The sequence below is a fragment of the Mustela lutreola genome, chromosome 1 (assembly GCF_030435805.1).
Source record: "Mustela lutreola isolate mMusLut2 chromosome 1, mMusLut2.pri, whole genome shotgun sequence".
Classification (NCBI taxonomy): Eukaryota; Metazoa; Chordata; class Mammalia; order Carnivora; family Mustelidae; genus Mustela; species Mustela lutreola.
In genome coordinates this window covers 251099513-251125880 of record NC_081290.1, presented here as the reverse complement: position 1 = coordinate 251125880, position 26368 = coordinate 251099513, and the positions used below count along the sequence as shown (strand labels likewise).

At 39.8% G+C, this 26368-nt stretch overlaps 1 long non-coding RNA gene across 1 annotated transcript; it reads left to right on the top strand.

Moving 5' to 3' along the window:
* The first annotated feature begins 5334 nt into the window (after positions 1-5334).
* LOC131822048 (uncharacterized) lies at positions 5335-26074 on the top strand. Its single transcript, XR_009350066.1, has 4 exons — positions 5335-5399; positions 6328-6471; positions 19605-19694; positions 25970-26074. It is a non-coding gene; the product is annotated as an uncharacterized LOC131822048 (long non-coding RNA).
* The last annotated feature ends 294 nt before the right edge of the window (positions 26075-26368 follow it).

Genomic DNA, 26368 nt, shown 5'->3' with positions numbered 1-26368 from the left:
AGAGTCCTGGGATCGAGCCCTGCATCGGGCTCTCTGCTCAGCAGGGAGCCTGTCCCCCCACCCCGCCTTCTGCCTGCCTCTCTGCCTACTTGTGATTTCTTCTATCAAATAAATAAAATCTTAAAAAGAAAATGATATTTGCTGTGGGTTTTTCATAGATGGCTTTGATGATATTGAGGTATGTACCCTCTGTATGTACACTGTGAAGTTTTGCTCAAGAAAGGATGCTGTACTTTGTCGAATGGTTTTTGAGCATCTATTGAGAGTATACTATGGTTCCTGTTCTTTCTTTTAATGTATTGTATCACATTGATTGATTTGCTTCTTTATAATATACACTAACCAATCAGAAGAGACCCAAAGCCATAGGGAGAAGAAAAAAATATATATATATATGCACACACACACATATATATACATACATATATATATGTGATTAGGCTAGTGAATAGAACAGAGCCACACACTTGATTTTGGGAGTATTTTGATCTGTTAGAAGAAACTGCTTCCCACAATTTTAAAGAAAGAAAAAAAATATATATAGACATATGTATATGTGTATATATATATGGGTAAACATGATAAAGGGATAGAATATGACTGTAAGGATGAAGATTAAAAAAGATTCTAAAAAAGGAATTGATCAGATAAGAAGTTGGTTGAAAAAAAAAAAAAGAGGAAAGAATGTGATCAGGCTGGAGACTAGAACAAAGCCATGTGCTAGATTTAGGGTATATTTTGATCAGTTAGAAAAAAACTGTATCCCACGATTTTAAAGAAAGTAAAACTTATATGTTTACAAAAAATAAAGTTAAATAGAATGAAAGGATAGAATATAACTATAACAATGAAGACTAAAAAAAATTTTTTAAGGTGTTGATAAGATAAAATAATTTAAAAAGGTTAAAACAGGAAAGAGGAAAAATTTTAAAAAATAGAATAAGAAAAAATAAAATTAAAAAAATTTAACTTTGAAAGGCTAATGAATCATGGGAAAAGAGCTGTGAATTTTATGTGTTACATTTCCCTAACTCTGGAGTTCCACTGTTCTTATTGATCAGGAGCTTGGTCTTGGGTGGATGTTCTTGCTGATCTTCTGAGGGAGGGGTATGTTGCCATGATTCTCAGATGTCTTTGCCCAAGGTGGAATTTCACTGCCCTTGCCAGGGGCCAGGCTAAGCAATCTGTTCAGGTTTGCTCTGGGGAGCTTTTGTTCCCTGAACACTTTCCATAGAGCTCTGGAGGATGGGAATGAAAATGGCAGCCTCCTAATCTCTGGCCCATAGGAGCCAAGAGCTCAGGGCCCCACTTCTTGGTGCACCCTCAGAGAAAACCCGGCAATCACTCCCGTCTCCCTGGTCTCCTGCTGCGCTCCTTGCTCACCGGGCCCGTGACCAAGCGTGCACGGCCCCGTTTGGAGTCTCCAAATCCAGCTGATTTCTGCAACATGCTCCCATTCTGCTCCTCCTGGGGGAGGAAGGAGGGGGAGTCTCTCTGGATCTGCCACTTGTGGGGTCCCTGCTGGAACAGCAATAGCCCAACTGTGCCTCGGATCATGGTTTAAGGTAACCCCGAGCTGGGAGCCCCCTCCTCGCCTCCATCTCTGCAGCCAGCTTCCCTGCTCTGATACTCAGGCACCCTAGCTCTTTTTGTGACACTGCCAGTCCTGGGACACCACACTGTCCCCGCGAGGGCTCCACCCCCCACTTAGCCTCTAGAGCGATGTCCCTCAGTGGAGCAGACTTCTAAAAGTCCTGATTTTGTGCTCCACTGCTCTGCCACTTGCTGGGAGCTGGCCCCAACCCCCACAGTCTCTCTTACCATATATCACCTCAGATTCACTTCTCTACACATCCTACCATCCAGAAAGTGGTTGCTTTTCTGTTCCTGGAATTGCGGTGCTTCTTCTCTTCAGTCTCCTTTGAGTTTGTAAGTGTTCAGAATGGCTTGATAACTATCTAGCTGAACCCCTGGGACCTGATGTCTCCTACTCTTCTGCCATCTTGCTCCTCCCTCCCCTGCATTAAAACACAAAGCAAGAGAGCTTAGATCCAGAACAGCCTGACTCTAATCATGCTCTTAATCGCTATATTGATTTTCAAAATGGAAACTAAAATTAGCTTTGATTTTGTCTAATATGTTTATTATGTATATCTAACTTACCAGTTTTCTGTCATTTCTTCTTTTAAAATCTTTCAGTCATCAGCTATTGAAAATGCATTCATCTAGTTGGAAGCCACACCAGGTAATTTCCTGCTGCTCTCACTTACAGCCTCCCTCGTAGGTCCCTATGACAGGCTGACAGCTGGTTTTCTTCCTTCCCATCAGGCAATACTCTTTAGAGATAAGTGTGTTTGCTTTGGGGTTTGAGAGAATTGATTCGCGTCTTAACTCTATCAGTTATTCACTATGATATCTGGTGAGGCTCTTACTCTAAGCCTCCCTTCCCTTATTTGTAAAATGGAGAAAATAATTCCTAACTCACAGGGTTGTTTGCTGCAATGATATAATAACTCATGTGTTTTCATTTGTTTAAATATTAAACCTTGGCATGCCATTTGCATTTTATCACATTTGTTATTATTCTTGCTCAGTTGATTTTAAGTGGTAGAGTTCTGGAGAAGCTAGAGCTGTTTATTGTTAAACGCTTATTCATCCCTTTGTTTTTCATGGAAGGATCTAATTTTATGAGTCTATAATACTTCTAGTAATCTATGAAGTAAGCACAAAGATTTCTGGACTTTGAAATCAAGTGCACGATGCATAAAAATGTCGATATAAATATTGCTGGAGGCAATAGAGGAACTTTTAAGACCCAATGGACTCACATATTGATTCAAGAGCTCCATTATGTGGCATTCAGAGGATCTTTTGTGCTGTGGCAATGAAATAAAAGCTTCTGAGAAATAGTAGATTCCCATTAAAAGATGATTTAATGCTTGTATTCAAATATGCTGTCTGCCAATTTGCGTTCCCTAAAATATATTATACCCATTACTGAAATTCTAAAGAAGTCCTTAAAACTTGGGTTAAGTAGAAAACCAAAATTGACTGAAATACAAGAGCTTTAAGTTAGTCAAAGTGTACAATTATGTATGCTAAAATTAGTTAGGCCTTTTATAAAATATGTTTATAAAAACATAGTCTATCTTCAAAGTATCTAATTTTGTTATAATTTCAACCATGAGTACAAAGAAAATGTGATTAAAGAGTTTCACTGCCTCCGTGGTCACAACTGGGGTTTTATCTACCTTATTAAATCCTCTTTCAAGTACCCAACCCAGTGGCTACATGGTTTTCACCAGTAGCATCAGAAGCATCAAGAATATATTTGACTCTCCCCAAATCATGAGCATACTTGCAACTGATCCTGCTATGGTTTGTAATTTCAAGTTTTCAGGAGAAAGATTTTAATCACATTTTTTATTTAGTTTCCCCAAGCTAGATACTTACTTGTTGTTGCAAGGTCACAGATGAAATGAGACCACCCACTATAAGTACATATTTGCTTTACATTAAGGGGATGGTTCTAATCTGAATTGCCAGAAAAGTCATTCCTCAGAGTCCAGAGTGCTAACTGTTACACAGTCATACTTCAAGAACAGAGAAATGGGAATTTGTAAAATAAAAACAGTTCTGCTTCAAAAGTTAACTTATCTTCTAGATAAATTATTAAGTAATTTATGTATTCCACTGAGGTCAGGGAAGGCCTTGAAGATGACCCCAAGGCAGGGTCCGAAGAACCATGACTTCTCCAAGTAAGTAGAGTGTTGAATCATAGAGAAAAGAACTGATGGGAATCTCAAGTATATTTTACATCTGTAGTTATTTGTTCACTATCCTTTCCTCCATTACCCCATGAGGACACAAGCTGTGTCTCTTTTACTCATCACTGCATCCACCAGAGGCAAGCACCATGCTTGATGTATGACTTTTCATGGATGGATAGCCAGATGAATTTCTCCTTTATTGTTTTGTTCTCTTCTAGTTCTTTTGTGATTGTCTTATCTCCCCAACTAGATTGTAGTCATCTGAGAGCAGAGACCATATCTCACATTCCTCCAAAATCCTTCCCAGTGGCGTTTCATTCAAATCAATGTCAATACCGACTGATGAAGCTGTCAAGATGTGAATTTGAAAAGATAGGGAGGCAAGAGGATTAGCAAGGAGTTGTCATGACTTCTAGCATATCAAGTATGTATGCATATAGCATGTACATATATGTATATAGTATGTATCTAGCATATAACTGACATATCTCTAAGTACACATCAGATTATATGAAATTCTCAGATGTGACCATTTAATTTCATATTCATTTCATATGGTTCCTTCTAACTACTGAAGAGTGATAGAAGTTGAGAACCCAAGAAAAACCATGACATTTTGGGTGGGCAAGCTGAACTTTAAATCATAATCCTGCTACTTACTAGCTTACTACTTATAACCTTGCACAAGCTTCCGATTCTTATTGGACCTCAGTTTCCTCAGTTGTGAAATAGGCGTGGTGCCTTTTGGGGAAGTCGTAGAGGTTATATGAGCTGAAAACTCTAAAATATCTAGCCCATTACAGAAGCTCAGTGCAAGTTCCAGTCCCCAATATTCTTATGCAAGTATCTTAATATCTCCTTTTCTCAATCTGCTTCTCTGCAAAACAAGCAGAAGACATAAGGGAATTAAGTATGGTTCAGGGCTCCTGCTCATAACTACTATACTATACTATCTATACTATAATATACTATCTATACTATACTATATTATACTACACTATACTATATTATACTATACTGTACTGTGCTAAATCATGTTGCACAATATGGTACTATAGTTTTTATAATGGTTTTGAATTCGACTTGCATAAAATTAACAATCTTTCAGACAACAAGATATAGATCAAGTCTAAAAGATAAACAGGGGAAAAAATGGTGTGTGTGTGTTTGTGTGTGTGGTGGGTTACAGATGTCTGTGTCTGGCTCAGGTCACTTATTTTTTTTTTCTCAATGCATGAATGAATGACTAGTATGTGTCATACTTCATAAAACTGTGTGCCTTACTTTCATTTGGTAGGAGCCTGTCATGTTTCTCTTTGGGTCAGAGTTTGCAACTCAACTCACATTGTAAGTTGAGCTGTTTTGAATAAGAAAAGATTAATAGTACAAGAATATGTGTCATTTGCTTTACATTTAAGGATATTCTTCTTAATCATTTTAATCAACTGATTTCAGTTGTATCTCTGGCACTGTTCTAAGGACTTTATACATATTAACTCATTTACTCTTTTTAACAACCTCATCTAACAGGTGGTATCCTTCCTCTTTTTCAGGTAAGGAATCTGAGGTTTTAGTACCTTGCCCAAAGTCACCTAGCTCATAAGTGATGGAGTCAGAATTTTCATGGAGGTAAATAGACTCCAGAGCTCGTGCTGTCCCTTTCTGTGCTCTTCTACCTCCTAATGATTTATTAATTTTGTACATTACAGCTGAAAACTCCTACTACCTAGCAGATGTGTTATAGGCAAAAGTGATTACCCATTACTGTTATGGAGATGCCCCTCAGTGATGTCCTGACAAAGATCACTCACTAATGGCTTCTAAGTGCACCACTAGAGTTCCATTTATTTGTACCACCAGCTATTTTAAGGTGGATGAGAACCTAAGACTGGTCACGGGAGGGGAGAAAGAGAGAAATGAATCCTGGGGCACTGGAGAGCTGTGGGAAGGTCAGAACTGGGTTTGGTGCCTCAGTAAGAGGAAGGCAGAAAGGACAGAAAGGGACTTCCCTATCAGGTAAACGAGAGCAACAGTGATACCATTACCATGAGTCCCTGTTTGTGAACAAGGAAACTAAACAGCAGAGAGGTTCAAGACTCATCCACAGTCACATAGCTGGTAACCAGCAAAGCATGGATTGGAAATCATGTCTAACTGACACCATCTTAAGTGCTGTTTCCTTCATTACCTTTGGTAGCTTCTGGGGAATGGGAGAATAAGGGACTATACTTCTCTACTTTAGGGTCCTAAAAAGGGAAATAGGAGAGGATAGGGATAAACTTTCTAATTTTCTAAGATGGTCTTGCTCTCTGACTTTCTATTTATATTCTTAGATTATGAATTTATGTCAACTTGTTATCCTCAATATTCTGCTTTACTTGAAAGGACTTTATTGATCACTCTGATGCACAAAGTACTGTTCTTGCTGCTGTATATTTTTGTAGTTGGCAGCGTGGGTGGTGGTGGGGTGGAGAGATATATATTTTACCTTCTAAACCATCAAAGGAATTTATGATCTGGTTAGAGAAGTAATATGCACATTTTCTCCTGGATACAGCCTAAATTTCTGAACCCAGCATCAAGGCTCTTCCCAACTGGACCACAGCCTTCCTTAATGTTCTCAAAACACTCTCCTCCTCATCGCGACCACCCTTGAGAACCTCGGACTACGCACCATGCAGGTTCTTGCCTTTGTTTCTTGGTAAGAACAGTTCTCATCCCTGCGTCTCTTGTTTCAGTTACTTCCCTCTCTCCCAACACAGACACCGCCGGAATAGCAACTAAGGAACAGTCAATGACCTTGAGTTTGCCAGTCACATGCGTCCATTTGATTTGTTGCAACTTCAGCAAATGACCCAGAAACAAAAGAAGATATGAACGCATCCGCCATGGGCGCATGTGGGATCTCACAGAGGCACCGTGCTCAGGCTTGTCCTGGTGGCAGCAGCGCAAGATGGCCCAGTGTCCTGCCTAGACCATTACTACTGCAAGATAGTTATTGTCCCTCCTGCTCCTGGGCCCTTTGAAATCGCTTTGATTAGTCTCTTTCCTAAACCCAGCCCTCCTGAGATATGTGGAATCTCTGAGCCCTTTTTGTCTCTTGCTAAATCCCCTTCTGTTGCTGCAACCAAACACAGCAAATTTGCTCTCAACCTGTGAAAACTTGTGTCTCAAGCATTTTCTGATACCGGTGAGCCAAATCAAATATTCTCCTCTTTGTGAAATATGCTGGTTACTATGTGAGGTACATGGAAAAACAGAGCTAACTAATTTGAAAGAATAGTATTCTTTAAGGATATAGTATACTACATAGCAAGTGCTTTTACTGAATAAGGAAGAGGTAAACTCAGGATTTACTGATGAAAGTTTATTGTACATAACAAGTGATCTTCTTGGGTGTTCTACTAGTTCTCTCTTCCTGTCCTTTTTTTCTCTCGCTCTTCTGTCCCTGGTCACTCATTTAGCAAACATCAGTGAGCATCTTCTTTGTTGACTGGTATTATTCTGGGCTCTGGGGACACAGCGGCAGCCAAGACATATAAGGCTGCTATTCAAACGAAACATCTAGGGTCTGGGGGAGAGATAAATAAAAAGGTAAACCATTTAAAATGATTATTTCAAAGGGTTATAGGAATAACAACAGAATAATGTGCAGAATAATGTGATCAAGAATTATTGGGTTGGTGGCATGAGGGAGGTTGCTTTTCCTGCAGTTTATATAGGAACATATAGGATATCTTCTTCTTCTTCTTCTTTTTTTTTTTTTTTTTTTTTTAGATTTTATTTATTTACTTGACAGAGAGAGATCACAAGTAGGCAGAGAGGCAGGCAGAGAGAGAGAGAGAGGGAGAGGCAGGCTCCCTGTTGAGCAGAGAGCCCGATGCGGGGCTGGATCCCAGGACCCTGAGATCATGACCCGAGCTGAAGGCAGAGGCTTAACCCACTGAGCCACCCAGGAGCCCCTAGGATGTCTTCTTTGGGGAGATGAAACTTACGTTGAGGCCTGAATAATGAAAAGAAGCTAATCTTAGAAAGCAGTGGAGGAAGAGTAAACCAGGTAGAAAAAGTAGCATACAGAGAGGCCCTGCGAAGTGTTCAAGTCTAGGAAAGAGACTAGAGTGAAGGGAACCCAGCGAGAAAGGTGTGGGTGTTAGAAAAGAGGGTTAAGAGGAAGAAGTAGGGGCTATTTTGTTAGAACATAAGGAATCACTGAAATATTTAAATATTTAAATTTTATTCTTTCATTTTCATTGGACTCTACTCCCCCACACCCCATTCTGTGTTTCTGAATTTCTAATTAGGAAAGATTGGCCCAATCTTTCCTAATTAGGAAAGATTTAATTTAATAGATTACTCATCACTGGAGTTGCTGGTATTAATCAAGAGAAGGTTTACTCTTCTAAGAGATAATCCTCAAAATCTCCCTGACTTAATACTGACTGGAAGAGAAGTGTATTTCTTTCTTTCTTTTTTTTTTTTTTTTTTTTTTTAAGATTTTATTATTTATTTGACAGAGAGAGAAAGAGAGAGATCACAAGTAGGCAGAGAGGCAGGCAGAGAGAGAGGAGGAGGCAGGCTCTTGGCTGAGCAGAGAGCCCAATGCAGGGCTCGATCCCTGGATCCTGAGATCATGACCTGAGCCAAAAGCAGAGGCTTAACCCACTGAACCACCCATGTGCCCCAAGAGAAGTGTATTTCTTACTCCATTAATTCCAAGCTAGTTCCAGATCAGTGTCGGGAGCTCTCTTTTACTTAATCATTCACAAACCTAGACTGATAAAAGATTAACCATCTTTCACATGTGGCTTTCAAATTTGCCCTGAATGCAGATATCCAGACTGGGAGCGATTAAGAAATTTGGGGAGAGAAGGTATGATCTCATGTGAGGTTTAATGGGCCAGCTGGAAGACACTTCTGCTCACGTCCCTTTGGGCAAAATTTAGTTACCAAACTGCAAAGCAGAGTGGAAAAGAAGAGCACGGTATAGTATTCCATTGTGTATATATACCGTGCTCTTCTAACACCTACCAAGAAAGGCAGCCTCAGGCGACTCACAACACTGGCCGTGATTGATTAAACCACTACTCTTTATTCCTGGGCACCATCCAGACTACATTTTCCACTCTGCTTTGCAGTTTGGTAACTAAATTTTGCCAGTCAAGCGGAGAAAGACAACTATCATATGATCTCCCTGATATGAGGAAGTGGTGATGCAACATGGGGGCTTAAGTGGGTACGAGAAGAATAAATGAAAGAAGATGGGATTGGGAGGGAGACAAACCATAAGTGACTCTTAATCTCACAAAACAAACTGAGGGTTGCTGGGGGGAGGGGGTTTGGGAGAAGGGGGTGGTATTATGGACATTGGGGAGGGTATGTGTTTTGGTGAGTGCTGTGAAGTGTGTAAACCTGGTGATTCACAGACCTGTACCCCTGGGGATAAAAATATATGTTTATAAAAGATAAAAAATTATATTTAAAAAAAAAAAAAAGAAGAGCACGGTATAACTGACAGGCATTTGGGGCTTTCTACTCCATGGGGATGGGAGGTGAGTAAAGACAGAATGTATTTTGAAAAATGAAATTCAAGTAAATATGATTTTATCCCTAGAAAATGAAAACCACTGAAGCTTATAATGATAATGCAAAACTGCACAGAAAATAAAGCTGGAACAAATTGTCTCACCTGTTTGAAATGAGCAGAAAATAGAGTGATATTCAATGGAAAGAACACTTCTTTCACTAGGGCAGTGTAGTGGGTCGATCAGTGCCCCCCAAAAGATATGTCCAAGTCCTTACTCTTGGGACCTGTGAATGCAAACTTATTTGAAAATAGGGTCTTTGTAGAAGTAGGGTTCGGGTTAGGGTATTACTGTGGGATGAGACCATCTTGGATTTAGAGATCCCTCTACACGGGAACATGGGGCAAAAAGAAAGTAAATCCCCACCTTAAAATTGCGCTAGTCAGTATTTCCAATGTCTCCCCACATGGCCTTGCCACACGAAGTATCTCCCCTTACCATTTTGAGGGGTCTTTAAAGAGCAACTGTAAAACATGCTCAAGATTCAGTCTCTCTACTCAGCCCCAGCCAGCGAATGGCTGTGCAGCCTTGGCTGGGTCCCCTCAACTCCCCCTTGTCCGATGCTGGCATCTCACAGCTGCTCGAAGGAACCTCAGCAGGTCTGGGATAATACACACAGCCAGTCAGGCCAGAGCTGCTCATGTTCCTGGAGGTCCCAGCAGATATTTTTTTTTAAGATTTTATTTATTAATTTGACAGAAAGAGAGACATCATAAGTAGGCAGAGAGGCAGGCAGAGAGATAAGTGAAAGCAGGTTCCCCTTGGAGCACAGAGCCTGATGCGGGGCTCGATCCCAGGACCCTGAGATCATGACCAGAGCCAAAGGCAGAGGCTTAACCCTCTGAGCCACCCAGGTGCCCCCAAGCAGAGTATTTTGAGGAAAGAGGGGACAGATCCTCTCTTCAGCTTCCTGGTGACTGAGTCCTATGGCGGCAGCGTGGCTTCCTAGGCTTTCACTGGGGCCCTCATAGCAGGGGTCCATCACGCTCGGGTCCTAACTCCCTCTTGACCAGAAGCTCTCATGGGACCTGAGGGATCTTGTGGGGGGCAAACATCATCCAATTGCCTCTACCCTTTCCTCCTCTTCCATTGTCTTGGCACCTCTTTCTTAAAAAAAAAGACAAAAACAAAAACAAAAAACTAAGCTGTGTTCCTTCAGCCAAAGCAAAAGCGCCACGAGCCCCACCTATAACAACTTAGGTAAAAAGAACCTTGGTGAGAGAGAAGGTGGCCTAACCACACATTGCTCCACTCCAGGTACCATCCCCTTTGCGTAAGGAAAAAGGAAAAGGGAAGGAGAGGATTGTGGGTATAGAGCAAGTGTGGGGTTGTCAGAGACAAACAGCTTCCGTCCTGGGGTGTGGTGCTGAAGAGCCATCAATAACCTGAACTTGTACTCCAGGTTTTGCGCTGCTACAGGATTTCTTATTCTTTGGTGCCATCATTCTTGGTCGTGTTGCTTAGAAGAAAGAAAAGGTAGATGGACCAAGAGTGGTGGGCAGCAAAGCAGTTTATTGAATGATAGTTCAAAGCTCCAGAGCGGGGAGGGGACCCGGGAGGGTTGCCACCGGAGTTTCTATGTCTAGGGTTTTTTTTTAATGGGCTCCTTGGTGGGCTCTTCTAATCTGATTACCCTCCTTGGGCCTTTTACCCAATCAGGTTTTTGTCACCTACCTATCACATGGTAAAGGGTGGGGAGCTCCTTCCAGGATGGTGTAAAATCCCTTAAAGGGTGGTTAAGGGTGGTTTCCTCTTAGGAAGTGGTCCCCTTGTCCCTGCCTGCTTTATTCTGACTATCCTTCATTAGTGTCGCTTGTTACTATTTCCAGTGCCCACCTAGAGGAAGGCAGTTTGCTCCTCCAAGACTTGGTGGGATATTCGTTGATGAGAAGTTTGTAAGGTATAGTTTCCAGGCTTTGGCCCAATTCAGCCACAGGATTTGGGTTGAGAATAGAAAGGATGGGATTTGCTGGTCCATTAGCCCAGTGAAAGAGATCTCAGGAAAAGCAGCCACATCCATTTAGATCAATTTTGTACCCACAGAAGAGAAAAGCAGGCCCAATATAGGAGAAGAGATGTCAATTACAACTAAGGAAAGAAGCCAAGAGCAATAGCCAAGAAGAAGAATGAATCAGGTTTGAGGAATGAGTCCTGGTCAGAAACAGAGAACAGGAAGGAAAATTAAGTGTGATATGGATATGTCAAATATATATAGGTGATATTGTATTCATTTGCTAGGGTTACCTTAACATGATACCACTGATTGGAGAAAATGTATTTTCTCCAAGTTCTGGAGGCTGGAAGTCCGAGATCAAGGTATTTACAGTTTTTTTTCAGTTCAGTTCAATTTCTCCTGAGGCTTACACATGATCATCTTTTCTCTGCATCTTCACATGGTCACCCCTCGGTGATGTGTCTCTGTGTACTCAAATTTCTTCTTCTTTTAAGGATACTAGTAATATTGGATTGGAGCCCATTTTATCAGCCTTATTTTAACTTATTAATTTCCTTAAATAAATACTTTATCTCTAAACATAATCACCCTAAAGAACTCCATTCCAAGACAGCCACATTGGGGATTAAAGCTTTAGCACATGAATTTTGGGGACATAGACATCCATCCAGCCTATGACAGGTACAGAGGCACATCCTGATTCAGCTGAACAGCTCTGCTATCTCAAGACGCCTGTGAATGTAACTGGATCCTTAGCAATCGCCATCAATGATCACCTCTTTCCATCAATTCCCTTGACCTGGGTGGATTCTCCATTATTCCAAGTAATTGCTTATAGTTCATTTCCTTAACCCCCAGGAATCTATGGGTGAAAACCAGCGAGGGCTCCTCTGCACTTCTGGACAGCTTTGTTGGAGAGGACCCAAGATAACCCAATACTGCCTCTTGCTCCTGCATGCTTTACCTCTGGTTCGTGGAAAACTCTCATTTCCCTTGCTTTAACAAAGTCCGAGAGTTCAGGCCTATTCTAGTATGGACGACTAGAGCTCCCTCTAGGACTTTGCTGCCATAGACTATGTTGGTATCCTCAGACATAAATCAGTGACTGGTCCTCAGGGTTTCTCAATTGCAGAAACACATTTTAAATCTTGGGAGTGGTCCTGTAAATATTATCCTGCCTCAATAAGCTTTAAGTAAAGGTTTAGTCAGTGCCTGGGGTGGGATGGAGTGAGGACTCACAGAGTAGAAACAGCTCTAATTAAGGACATTTCTTCATTAATTCTTCTGCCCACTTTCTAGTCCTATATTCCCAATTTGGTTGAGGTTTTCAAAAGTCAGTTAAGACTTCACATCTGTTTTATTTTGGGACACTTATACTCACCCGAAGAAAGTCCATCCATGTAAGAGAAAGGAAAAGGAGCGTAAAGAACTCCATTTGAAAGAAATGGAGAGAGAAATGGATCTGGATGAATAAGGAGAGAGGAAAGAAGAAAAGGAGGAAAGGAGGGAGAGAGAGAGAGAAGCACGTTAAAATATTAAAGGTACTTACGGCAGAAATGGTGGGAAAATGATTTAAGTTTTCTACTCCATACACTTTGCATTTTCCAAGTATTTTATAGTGATTTTTAAAATAGAATATTTATTTTAAAATACTTTTAGACTTATAGAAAAATTTCATAGGTAGTGGGGAGTGTTCCCATATACCCTACAACATGTTTTACTTATTATTAATGTCTTACAATAGTATAATACATTTGTTACATTAATAAACCAAAATTAGTATACTATGATTAACTAAAATTCGTATTTGTTCAAGTTTCCCTACTTTTTACCTAATGCCCTATTTCTGTTGCAAGATCCCACTGAGATACCACATTACATTTAGTAGGTCATGTCTCCATAGGCTCCTTTGGCTTTGATATTTTCTCATTCATTCCTTATTTCTGATACCTTCGGCAGTTTTAAAGAGTACTGATCAGAAATTTTGTAGAATGTCACTCAACTGAGATTTGTCTGATGTTTTTCTTATGATTAGACTGGGGTAATGTATTTTGGGCAGGAAGAGGTAAAGTGCCACTTTCATCCCATTCTACCAAGGGTAAATAAATCAACAGGACTTATCATTAGTGATGTTAACCTTGATTAATTGGATGAAGTAGACTTTGGTAGACTTCTTTAAGTAAAGTCACTTTTTTTTTAACTTCCTTTTTATACTGTACTCTTTGGAAGGAAGTCACAGTGCACATCTCACATTTAGTAAAGAGTTTTGCTCTACCTCCTTGAGGGTGAAATAACTCCATAAATTATTTGGAATTCTTTTACATGGAGGATTCATCTCTTGTTCCCTGTTTATTTATTCAATTATTTACTTGTATCAGGATGGATTCATTAATATTTATTTTATACTTTAGTTTATATGATGCTTTTCATTCTCAAAAATAAACACTGTAAAAATGAAATAAGTGAAAATATTTCTAAATTGGCATTGAATGGAAATGCATTAATAAACCCATGAGAACCTTCCATTTAACTTTTTTAAAAAAGATTTTATTTGTTTGAGAGAGTGAGAGCACAAGCAGGGGGAGCAGCAGAGGGAGAAGCAAACTCCCCACTGAATAGGGAGCCAGATGCAGGGTTTGATCCCAGGACCCTGAGAACATGACCTGAGCCAAAGGTAGAGTCTTCAGAGACCAAATATAATTTTCTTAGTAAAAAAAATATTTTTTCAAATAATACAGTCACAATGAAGATAAAAAGACTAACCAAACAACTTCTAAAAATATTTTTAAAACTCAAATAACTTTTAGGCTCTATCATTCTAAACACAAGAAGAACAGTTAAGTAAGCTTTCACTCTACTTGGTAAATTTCACAGTAGTATGAGTATAGTAAATCTGAAATTATTCTGTGTTTTGCAGTATTGCGGAATAAGTAAAGACACTGAAGATATTCAGAGTCAGGGTTTTCACTCTTAGAGAAGGGAGATACCAATATGGAAGGGAAGAAGGCTACAGAGAACCCTGTACTGTTGGACTGGAATTTTCCATGGTTGAGACAGGAAAAGTACAAGCCAAGTTTGGAACATTTTGTGGTGCCACTAAGTAAGGAAGTGCTGAAAAAAAAAAAAAAAATGATGGGAGCTTATCAATAGGACAAAGGGCTCTCCTGAAGGGCTTCCAGTGGTCAAATCTGGCACAGTTGGATACCAAAATTAAAAATAGTAGTAATGGGGCGCCTGGGTGACTCAGTGGGTTAAAGCCTCTGCCTTCGGCTCGGGTCATGGTCTCAGGGTCCTGGGATCAAGCCCCGCATCAGGGAAGAGACATATTGATAAACATATTGATAGTCCTCTATCTAGAGATGGAGATAGAAATAGTGGCATAATATAGAAGGAGGGTAAAGGGAGAAAAGGAGAGAAAGAGAGACAGGGAGAGAATAGCAAGGATGTGTCTGATACAGATACAGATTTTCCATCAGTTCAGGATTCCTGAGGAAGAGATTATCTTTTCTGGTTGGTTTTTATTATAATTCTGCTGATAGTAATATGTTTCTCTAGAGTAAAATAAATATATATTCCCCATATCTTAAAGTAGCATATACATTCTACACAGGCTTTTTCAAGAGTATGTACAGTGTATTACTGTAACTTCTTTGCTCCCTCTAGTGAGAAAATCTATTTATGTGCAGTTTGTAACATTTCTGACTTCTTTTCCAGTATTTAGTGCCCTCTGCTGTTTGCAAAGCAGAAATAACAATATATTTTGCCTCTAACTCATTTTTTGCTTATAAGGACTCCTTGGCAGGAATGGACCTATTTATAAATATCCGTATTCAGAGGTAACGCTTGAATATTTTCAGATTCACTTCAGAAACAAAAATGAGTGAGTCAATTAGTTATTTGAGGAAAGTTCTGGCATTTTCAAAATGTCTGCCATCTCTATTTGGAAAATGACGGAATGAACATTGCCTGGGAAAATTAAACTTAGGAGATATGGTTGTCCTTTACAAAGCCAGATAGCGAGGCACTCACGTTCAGTCTGTGAAGTCCATTCATGCTAACATAACAAATACTATGGAATAAAAGCAGCAGCAGGAGGAAATGGGAACTACCCAGGAGGAGGAAAGAGGAGAGGGAAAAGAACCGTTTTGCTTTGTTATTAGAGGACTACTTACATTTTTCCCAAGGAATTTTCCTCCTCTTGGGGATTCTTTATTTTTTTCCCTCAAATATAGAGATTGTATATTAGCCACCTCTGCAGTTTGGAGTTATTTCACTGACATAACGTGGTCTTCTATTTTCTTATCTGGCCATTGAAATTTACTAGTTCAGTCATTTTTTTTCTTTTTTTTAAAAAAGATTTTATTTATTTCAGAGAGAGTAGGAGAGAGGACAAGCAGGGGGAGGGGTAGAGGCAGAGGGAGAAGCAGATTCCCTGCTGAGCAAGAGGCCCCGATGCGGGGCTCCATCCCAGGACTCTGAGATCATGACCTGAGCTGAAGGCAGAGGCCTAACCCACTGAGCCACCCAGGCGCCTCTAGTTGAGTCGTTTTCAAACCTTTTTGATGCGGAAGGAAAGTGAACACCTTCTCAAACAAAATAGTCCATAGAAGTCTAATGTAAATACAGGAAAATTGAAGTTATCTGGTTCACGTGTGGGGGAGGGGCTGACAGGGGTTCTGGTTCCCCAACATGTAACCTTTTCTTTGTTTAATTCCAGTTGAGCTCTGGATCGGCTTAGAGGCTTTCCAAGTTCTTGAGGAGCACATTTTGACCAATAAGGGAAATTTACAAAATTTACAAAATTTACAAAATGCCTCCTTCCCATAAAGGGTTAAATGTTATCCTCAAATGCAGAAAGTTTGTTCTCTTGTGAGTGATTTTGTATTCAAAAATAAGTAAAATTTCTTTTTTTTAATTTATGTGCTTAACAAATACTTAATGACAACCAGACACTATGCTTGATTCTGATATGCTCCCTGTCCTCTGTAAGTATATGGTCCTTTGGGGAAGATTAGATTAATGAAATTATTACATAAGTAAATATAATGTTTTGAAGGTGTACCACTATAAAAAGAAGTGAACTACCATGGTGTCATATAATAAGATTTGATCTAGACAGGAATATTAGGAAGGCTTTCTAGGGGAGGTGATGAGTGAAGTGGGATCTGATGATAAGCGTTTCTAAGGTAAGGGCACCTGGGTGGCTCAGTCATTAAGCAGCAGCCTTCAGCTCAGGTCATGATCCCCGAGTCCTGGGATCAAGCCCCCACATGGGGCTCCCTGCTCAGCTCTGCTTCTCCCTCTCCCACTCCTCATGCTTGTGTTCCCTCTCTTGCTGTGTCTCTTTCTGTCAAATAAATAAATAAACAAACAAAAATAAATAAATAAAATCTTAAATAAAAGTTACCAGGGTAAAGCAAAGAAGTAGGAGTATTTCATGCAGAACACAAGACAAGAAGAAGCATGGCACTTCAATTCATTGACGGTGAAGGTGAAAAGAAAGCAAAGGACAGGGGAGAAATGGGGTGACCAGGGGGCAGGACAAAAAGAGCCTTGTAAACTACTCAAGGATTCTGATCTGTATCTATATCTATGAAAAATGGACAGCTTCAAAGTGTTTTAAGCAGAGGTAACATCATCAGATCACTCTGGTTATTTACTGGGGGATGTACCAGGGTGGGGGAAGCAAGAAGTACAAACAGGGACAGGGATACCTGTGTGGACATATTTTAATGTCTGGTAGAGAGATTATGTTGTCTTGGATTGGGATTTGTTCATGAAGACAGAAAAGTAGGTATATTTCATTAAGTCTTAAGGGACAGCATTGCCTCAGCTGGGTGATGGATTGGATACAGAAGGTATGGGAAAGGAAAGTGTCAAGGATAACCCCCAAGTATCTGTTTTATTCAACTGAATGGATAAGAGATAGACCATCGAAAGAAGGGTGCAGCTTCTGGCTATAGGAGGGGAGTCATGAATGTGGTTTGGCTGTGTTATGTCTGAAGAGTTTCTAAAACAATTTTTCAAGTTGACTATTGCAAATTCACACTTGAAATGCAAAGGAATTATCCACGCTGAAGAAACGGATCTGGGAGTCCTCTATGTTTGGGAGCAATGGAGACATGAGTGTAGGTGATGGTTCCAAGAAAGGCAGTGCAAAGTTACAGTTGGGGCTCTGAGAGAACTTCTAGTAGTTTCAATGTCAGATGGCTAAGAAAAGAAGGCAAAGAGGTTAAAGAGAGCAGCCACATCCAAAACTAGATCAAGAGAGTATTGGACCCTGTAATAATGAGCAAGAAGATACTTCAAGAAGAAAGAAGTAGTCTGCAGACTCAAATAATGCTGAGAAGTTAAGTTAAAAGAGGCTTACAAATATTCATGGGCTTTAGCAACAACAGGTTTTGAGGGACCTTTGGGAGACCTGTTTCTGTGCAATGATGGAATCCAAACTCCAGATTTGTGTAGTTGGAAAAGTGAGTTAGAAATGAGTTGAAACATTTCTTTGTATAGATCCAGCCTTAAAGGTGAAGAGAGAGATAGACTCCTAACTGGTGCAGAATGGTCACATTTGAGGAAAGGATTTCAATTTTTATTTTTTTTTTATTTTTATTTTTTTTTCAAAGATTTTATGTATTTATTTGACAGAGAGAAATCACAAGTAGATGGAGAGTCAGGCAGAGAGACAGAGGGAAGCAGGCTCTCTGCTGAGCAGAGAGCCCAATATGGGACTCGATTTCAGGACCCTGAGATCATGACCTGAGCCGAAGGCAGCGGCTTAACCCACTGAGCCACCCAGGCGCCCCAGGATTTCAATTTGTAAATAAAAGAGACTTGAGTATGTGTAAACACCAATGGAACAATCCAAAGAGATGTCACAATGTATATGGGAAAAAAAAGAATAAGGGGATAATCAATAATGCAATTTTCCAGAGAAGAGTGAAGATGATAAGATTGAAAACATACAAGGAGATACTGCCCTTGGATGGTCAAAATAGCTGTACATCCTCTCTAACCAAGGAGAAACACTGTTAGCTTACTCTGGTATACATGGTGAGTTCAAATACTTGGTGGCAAGGGAAGCAGGTGTGTGTGTGTGTGTGCGCCTGTATATATATTTATATATATAAATATATTATATATAATATATATAAATAATATAATATAATATATATAAATTATATATATAAATCTTGTATGATCTCTGTAAAGTAAATGATGACATCATCTGCTTAATTTTGTGAAAGAGAAAGGAGAGTTAAGATTTGAGGTTTCTGGTACCTGGGTGGCTCAGTTGGTTAAGTGTTTGCCTTCAGCTCATGATCCCAGAGTCCTGGGATGGAGTCCCACATCAGGCTCCCTGCTCAGCGGGGAGTCTGCTTCTCCTTCTACCCTTCCCCCCTTGCTTGTGATCCCTCTCACTTACTCGCTCAAATAAGCAAATAAAATATTTAAAAAAAAAAGATTTGAGGTTAAGGTCAAAGTAATAGAAGAAGTTGACCAGACAAATGTAGGAGAATAGACTGTCAGTGTTAACTGTATATTAAGGTTGGTTACCATGGATTTATGGGTATCCAATCTGCTTTCCTTGTCTGACTCCCCTTTATTTCATTTTGCCTTTTACCACATACAGTTTAGCTGGAACCAACATAATAAGTAGACAACCATGGAAATAAAATTTTATATCTATTTCAAACAGTTTGAATGGTGTTCTGCTCATGCACTATATATAATAACATTTTGAAATTCCCTGGAGCCACACCTGATGTAATTGAATATGTACAAATGTAAAACAGTGATCTAATCATTTAGCATATAAAAGCCATTTGGAACAAGAAGAAAGAGGACAAAAGATGCACGTGACCACAGAATCTAATGGGGCAGTAACATTTTGATATAACAACCCTTCTTGAGGTTGGGGAGGCATGAAAGAGGCAAAGAATGGGGTCTTCCTGCTTTCAGAATGCTTGTGGAGGCAAATCTACAAGGAGATGAAGCATGCTAGTATACACAGATAAAAATGTTATTATGCAAAAGGAAGGAAATGGGGATTTAATGCGACTAAATTCACTTCTAAATCCATTTTTCATGCCATTGTATGAAACCTTGGGTCCCGAAGCTAAAAGAACAGGTAAAAAAATGGTGAGATAACAAATCCTATAACATTTTGCTGCTACCTCTTCCTTTTTATATGCAAGCTATTATCCTTTCCACGAGACTGACCTTATGTAAGTGGTTATTTTTTCTTACCAATAAAATCTGGCTTTAGTGTAACAATGGCTGCATTTTCTTTTACCTCAGCTTTCCAATGTGATTTGATGCATGTATGCGTAGTCGGGAATCTTACGCGCCCAAAGTGACGTTCAGTCTCTGTTCCAGATTCCAGAGGAGGTAACCTCTAAACCTTCATTATTTCCTGAGTGATAGGAGGATCTTTGTTATTCCTGATGGGCCCCTGGGACCTCACCTGATAATTTAGGCTATGCTACCAAGGTGGCTCGTGGCAGGCCCTTCTGGTCATGTGATATTAGCTCAATCTCCGGGGAGGGAGTAGGTACTATTGACTGAGTTCAATCACATAATGATTCAATCAATCATGCCTGTGTAATGAATCCCAGTAAAAAATTCTGGCCATCGAAGTGCAGGTAAGCTGCCCTGGTTGTCAATACTGATGCCTGTTGTCATACATCATGGCTAGGAGGAGGGTAATGCTACCTGTCCATGACTCTACAGACTAGGGTGGTGGGAGGGATGGCTAGAAGCTCCATGTTTGGGCTTCCTAGACTTTGCCTTACGTATCTCTTCCTTTAGCTGGTTCTAATTTGTATCCTTTTCCTGTAATGCATGTGATTTTAAGTATAACAGTGAGTTTTGTGGGCTTTCTAGTGAATTATAAAACCCAAGTGGTTTTGGAACCCCCAAACTTGCACTTAGTGCCAGAAGTCTTGGGCAAAGTTGGCATTCTGGAGGAAGGTGCCCTTAACCTCATGGTTTAGCTGATTCCTAATAATGCAAATCCAAATCAAAGCTTTTGAATGCCCCTCTTAACTATTTAGATCTTGAACTCTACAAGGCTTATCTTTTTTTTTTTTTCAATCCTAAGTGAAGGTTTATCTGTTCTTCAAATGTAGTTTTCTTCTAAAGGCCTTGTTAATCTCTCCTAACATCTCTCTTCAGCAATAATGCCACCCTGGGAGGTTTAGCAGTGAGATTAGAAGTTCTCTTTCCTAATAACATCACTTCTGAAATCAGTATATATGGGTCTCAAAATCTTAGAACTGTGTTATTAGTCAATGACTTACCAGAAGACAGAAACTACACAGTATTGAATAGGGAAAATGTAATCTAAAGAATTATCAACTGTAATGGGATTAGATTAACAAGGGTTTGGTGAGGGAGAAGAACAGAGAGTTCCAAAGAACACAGAGCTAGTAAATACAAGGACCAGCTAGCCCCTCTAGGACTGAGATAGGACACCTAAGGAGATCCTCCCCCTAACCCCAGGGCTGAGATCTAGGTCTTGTTGGAGAAGGCTCTGCTGCGCCTCACAGGATGATAGAGAAATTGCTGTGGTGTCTCACTGGTGGAACTTGCTGGGAGTCGGCCTTCTGAACTTGCAGGAAATTGACCATCTAGGGGCTAGGGAAAGTTCATTCACAGAAAGGGTCTTACCTGAGGCATTATAGTATAACACTGCGTTGGTGAAGGGACGCTGCAGGAAGCTGCTGCCCACTAGGTTCTCCTGCTCACTGTTCACTGCAGGAGCCGCATGCCAGGGAAGCCGTGCTTGGGGCAGGAGCTGGGTGCTGGAGAAGCAGTATGTGCTGCAGAGGCTTGCGGAACAGGCACCGCTTAATCAGGAGGAGAAATCCCTTCCTTCTGCTTCTGGCGCCCTCTACTGACAACGTTTAACATTGCGCCAGCTGGCAAAGAGAAAAGGTGTGAGCACCCATCATATTCACACAGCGGGCCATACCTTATGAATTTGAACCTGAGGAGAAATTGACAACTGGAGAAAGCTTAAAGCTATATGATAATTTATTTTACTGTCTGGAAGGATAAACAACTTGCCTAAGTTTACATAATGAGGGGATGGGACCAGATCCCATCTTCTATTATACTGGATTAGGTATTAGAAGATGGGATTTGGCCCCATCCCCTCATTTATTTATATATATATAATAAAATAAATATATTTTATATTTATAAATTATATATGATATATATAACTTATATATTATAAATAAATATAAAATAAATAAAAATAATAAATAAATTATATATATATATATATATATATATATATATATATTTTTTTTTTTTTACCAAGACATCATCCAACTGAAAATTGTTTTTTCACCCAAACGATAGTCTTCTGGAAGGATTTTTCTCTCTTTAATGTGATAGCAACAAAAACAATGGCTGTGTTTATTGGGTAGAAACTATGTACTCAAAAAAAAAAAGTGAAGAAGATAATATCTTCATTTTACAGATGAAGAAAGGAAGGCTTAGAGAGGTTAATTGAGGTACTTAATGTCAGACAGTAAGTGGTAGAGTAGTTTGTCTGATTCCTAGCTTTTAAATCATTATGCTAGTTGAATCAAGTACTTTATTAATTACAGTCAAGAAATGACTACCTAAGCCATCTGGGAGTGTTCCTAAGACAGGGGAAAAGGGATAATAGTGGGACAAGCGTAGAAGGGAGAGACCATTATAAAGCAAAAGCCATACCAGCATGGCTGGGCTGCTTACTTGCACATGTAGGGGTGAGTGTAAGGGGTGGATGGCTATAGACAGGTGCAGGTTGAGGAAACACTGCTTCCTGAGAGCCGGGAGGCAATGGGCAGTCAGGGTTGGTGCAGGAGCCCAGAGACCTTTCCAGACCATCAGTACCTCCTTCCCAGTTTTCTTCATTTGTAGAGTTGTGTGGTGGTTCAGTGGGGTTGTAGAGTGTCTTCCCTCCTTTCTGCTCTCTTTCTTTAGCTGTGGACTATTAATCCACAATTTTTATATTTGGCAGTGGGTAGTTACATCATTTATGTAAGGGAAGGATATGGATTTTGAGCAATTAGCCTGGTTTTATAATGCCACCACAAAACTCATTCTCAGTGCAGAAGTGTCTGGAAATTTTGCCAAGTTCCTCAAGGTACATACAGTATAGGTACAACCTTTTCCATAGAACATAAACCTTTCAGCGTGGTTTCATTTGAGTCCTCGCTGGGAAATAAATTTTCGGTGAAATGAATGAAATGTCACTTGAGGTTGGGAAAGGAACACTTTAATCTTTTTGAATCAGCTGTATTTAAATCACCCTGCCCAGTCAAGGCAGGTTTCCAGTTCATTGCTAGTTGGTGGACTCAGATTGGTTGCTTCTGAACCTCAGAAGTTTACTGTGCATATGTGTTTAGGAAAGGCAAACAGATTTTCTTGTGAATTTACAGAAAAAATGCCCAAGTATTGGTAAACATATTTATGGCAGAGAGATTAGAAAAATGAAAATACTATACAATAAAAAAACACAAAATTTTACAAAAACTTCAGTTCTAGAATAATGCTGTGTAGAATAATAGAACAGGAAAACATCTCAGATATATTCTCATCCATCCTCTTGATTTCACATGAGGGGAACATGAAAGTTGGGTTTTTGCTTTGATAAACAACTTTGCCTTTATAACCCTTTGAATAATGCAAATATATTACCCCATAATATGCCATATGGACACGGAGCTGAAGTTGTAATTACAAAACCCACCAAAACAAAACCATAAACTTTGAGCTAAAAAGGGCCTAAACCTCACCAAGTCTAAATTCCTAATTTCTAAATTAAGAAAGTGAACTCTGTAAAGATAGAGGGTTTTCTAAGTCAAGGCCATAAATGATTTCTCCTGTTTTTCTACTAGTAGCTCTGACATTTGCTAAGTTTAAGACTCCAGGCACCATCCTCAGTGACCTTCACTTATCTCCTTTATAAAATTGGGATAATAATTTTTTACAAGATTTTTGTTAGGATTAAATGAATTAATAGCTAGAAAAGTAGTTTTAAAATGTGGTGTACTACATAGTCACAGAGGCAAAAATGACTATCCTATGTGCTAATATATAAAAAACAATATGAGTATGACTGTTTTTATTATTTCAAAGGAAAACTCCTAGATAATTCTAAGCATTGAGTAGAGTTTTTATTTTTATGCAAAGAAATTCAGTTTTATTTATTTATTTAATGATTTTATTTATTTATTTGAGAGAGAGAGAGCACAAGCAGGGGGAGCAGCAGGCAGAGGAGGAAGCAGGCTCCCCACTGGGCAGGAAGCCCAATACAGGACTTGATCCCAGAACTCGGGGATCATGACCTGAGCTGAAGGCAGACATTTAACCAACTGAGCCACCCAGGTGCCCCAAGAAACTCAGTTTTTAGAAATGTTGGCTTCCAAAGAAAATAGGCAGCATTTAAGGCAAATCCACGGAATATTTGATGTAAATTGGTAGGAATCATCCTTATGGGAGTGAGAAGTCACTGCCCCTATTTAAGCACTATATGGCCCACTATGGGTCACTTTTGAATTATCTTACCAATTATCTGTATGCTTACTACACTTCCTATGATCTTTGATCAGAAAGACAAACAGAATATGGAACTAGTTCCTTCTGATGAGGGCAGTATGAAAATCCAGTCTGGAGGAATTTGTTTCTACGGAGAGCAAGCCCAGTGGTTTCTGCCCCCTCCCCATCATTTCTACCTCTGTCCTTCCTCCTTATCCTACATGGTGTTCGTTTTTAGCACTTAGAACCATTTGACATTTATTTATATACTTGTTTTATTGTTTGTGTCCACCCAGTAAATGTGAGCCCAGTGCAAACTTAAGTCAGAAAACCAAGAAGAGTGTCGGGAATATTACCCCCTCAGTAATCATTTCTTGAATGAAGGCTACCAGTTAGTCTGTGGGACAAATGGAGGAGTTTGGAACGTCAACCACAGTGTTTACTCTCTGTGATTGCGCTCATGCCATTTGCAGGAACTGCAGCTCTCCTGCCTCTCCTTGGATCTGCTGCCACTTCACCTGTGGCCACGTAGTTCAACTGTAGTTTGGAATAGGTTTCCCGTTATGCCTTCATTTACTTAGTGTGGGTTTAATTATATTAGGAAGCCAAGTAAAACTCTTGGCTCACAGGGAATCCCAGTCCGTTGAAAACACCACGTTTTATTTACCTGAAATGATGCTAGGTAAAATGTCTACCTTCCGGAATATGGGTTTATTTTTCAAATCTAATGCAGGACCTTACCCTCTTCATAGTACAACTTGTCAAAAGCTTTTCCAATATGTTAGCTGTCTTAACTGTAGAGGACATAGGTTGTTTCTCTCAGGGATTTAACCTTTGTGACACTATTCTCACAGTGACATGAGCTTACATAAGTGCAAAAGGCCCCCTTGATCAAGAGGGCCTTACTATTCCCCTCAACTTGACTAAACTTTGGACAGGCTTCTTCCTGGTTCCCTTTCCTTGGAGTACTTGCTTTAGAAAACTTGTAATCCCAAATCCTTTCCTTTCTCCCTTGAGATATAAATATCAAAAGCCTATTGCTGGGACGCCTGGGTGGCTCAGTTGGTTAAGCAGTTGCCTTCGGCTCAGGTCATGATCCCAGAATCCTGGGATTGAGTCCCACATCAGGCTCCTTGCTCAGCGGGGAGCCTGCTTCTCCCTCTGCCTCTGCCTGCCATTCTGTCTGCCTGTGCTCGCTCTCCCCCCCCCTCTCTCTGATAAATAAATAAATCTTAAAAAAAAAAAAAAAGCCTATTGCTGGGTGCCTGGATGGCACCCAGTGGGTGCCAACCTCAGTGGGTTGGGCTTCTGCCTTCCGTTCAGGTCATGATCGAAGAGTCCTAGGATTGAGCCCTGCTTCGGGCTCTCTGCTCAGCAGGGAGTCTGATTCCTCCTCTCTCTCTGCCTGCCTCTCCATCTACTTGTGATGTCTCTCTCTGTCAAATAAATAAAATATTAAAAAAATAAAAATAAAAAGCCTATTGCTAGTCTCACAACCCAAGAATGTCTTTCTCCAGGACTTGAGAATCATCTCTTTGAAATGTGGTTATCAAGGAAGATAGGGTCCCCATGTCCCAGTTCTTTGAGAGGGTAGGAGTTTAACTTCACCTTGCTCTGAATTATAAAACTACCTCCCATCACGAAGGTATGAGAAAGTTTACTTTTCTTTGGGTAAGGCCCACGAGCAAACTCAGATGGCCTACTCCCCCCATGGATCTCCTAAAAACACTTCAGCTTTCCTCTCCAGCTCCTATGAGAATAGGAGGTAGCTGTCCAGATTAGCCCTGTGTTCAGAGAATGCCATTGAGGTCTACACACAGCATTCAGTTATAAGTTTTCTGTTGCTGGTAATGGTATTGGAATAAAATCAACTTCTGTCTGTTCATCTGGTCCAGTGTGATTTTTCTTTATTTTTTTTAAATTAAAGTTTAAATTTTTTCTTTAGTTTCCTTCCCTTTTTTCTACATTTATTTTCAAAATCAGAACTCAGTCAAATGCTCTGTGTAGGCCCCAGTTGGGTTCTCTGATGACCTCCCTTGTTTCTTCCTCAAAATATGTAATTGTATGGTAAGGATTTTATTTCTGGAAACAACTCATTGAATTTAACTTTTTTTTTTCTTTTGCAGCTTCCTGCCATAGCACTATGACTATGGATAAGTGTTTGGAGATATGTTTCATCATAATTACTCTCATTTACACTGACAATGAGCATTGAATAAAATTGCTAAATTTTACAGAGGGCTTTACAGTGCTTCATATAGTGTTCATACTTACTCATCTCCTGAAGAGTATCTAAGTGCTCAATGAAATTGAAGAAGTTTTATTTGTGTGGTCTTCTTATTATAGCAATATATTTTGGGGATGGTTGTCTAATACCAAGTTTTAGTAAAAACAAATTTTTTGGAAATGTCTAATGGGGCAGGAACCTTATAGCTCAGGCTAATTCCATTTGGATATGATCACTAGAGAAACAGGAACAATATGAATCAGCATTTGGCAATTATCCTCATGAATCAGTCAAAAGA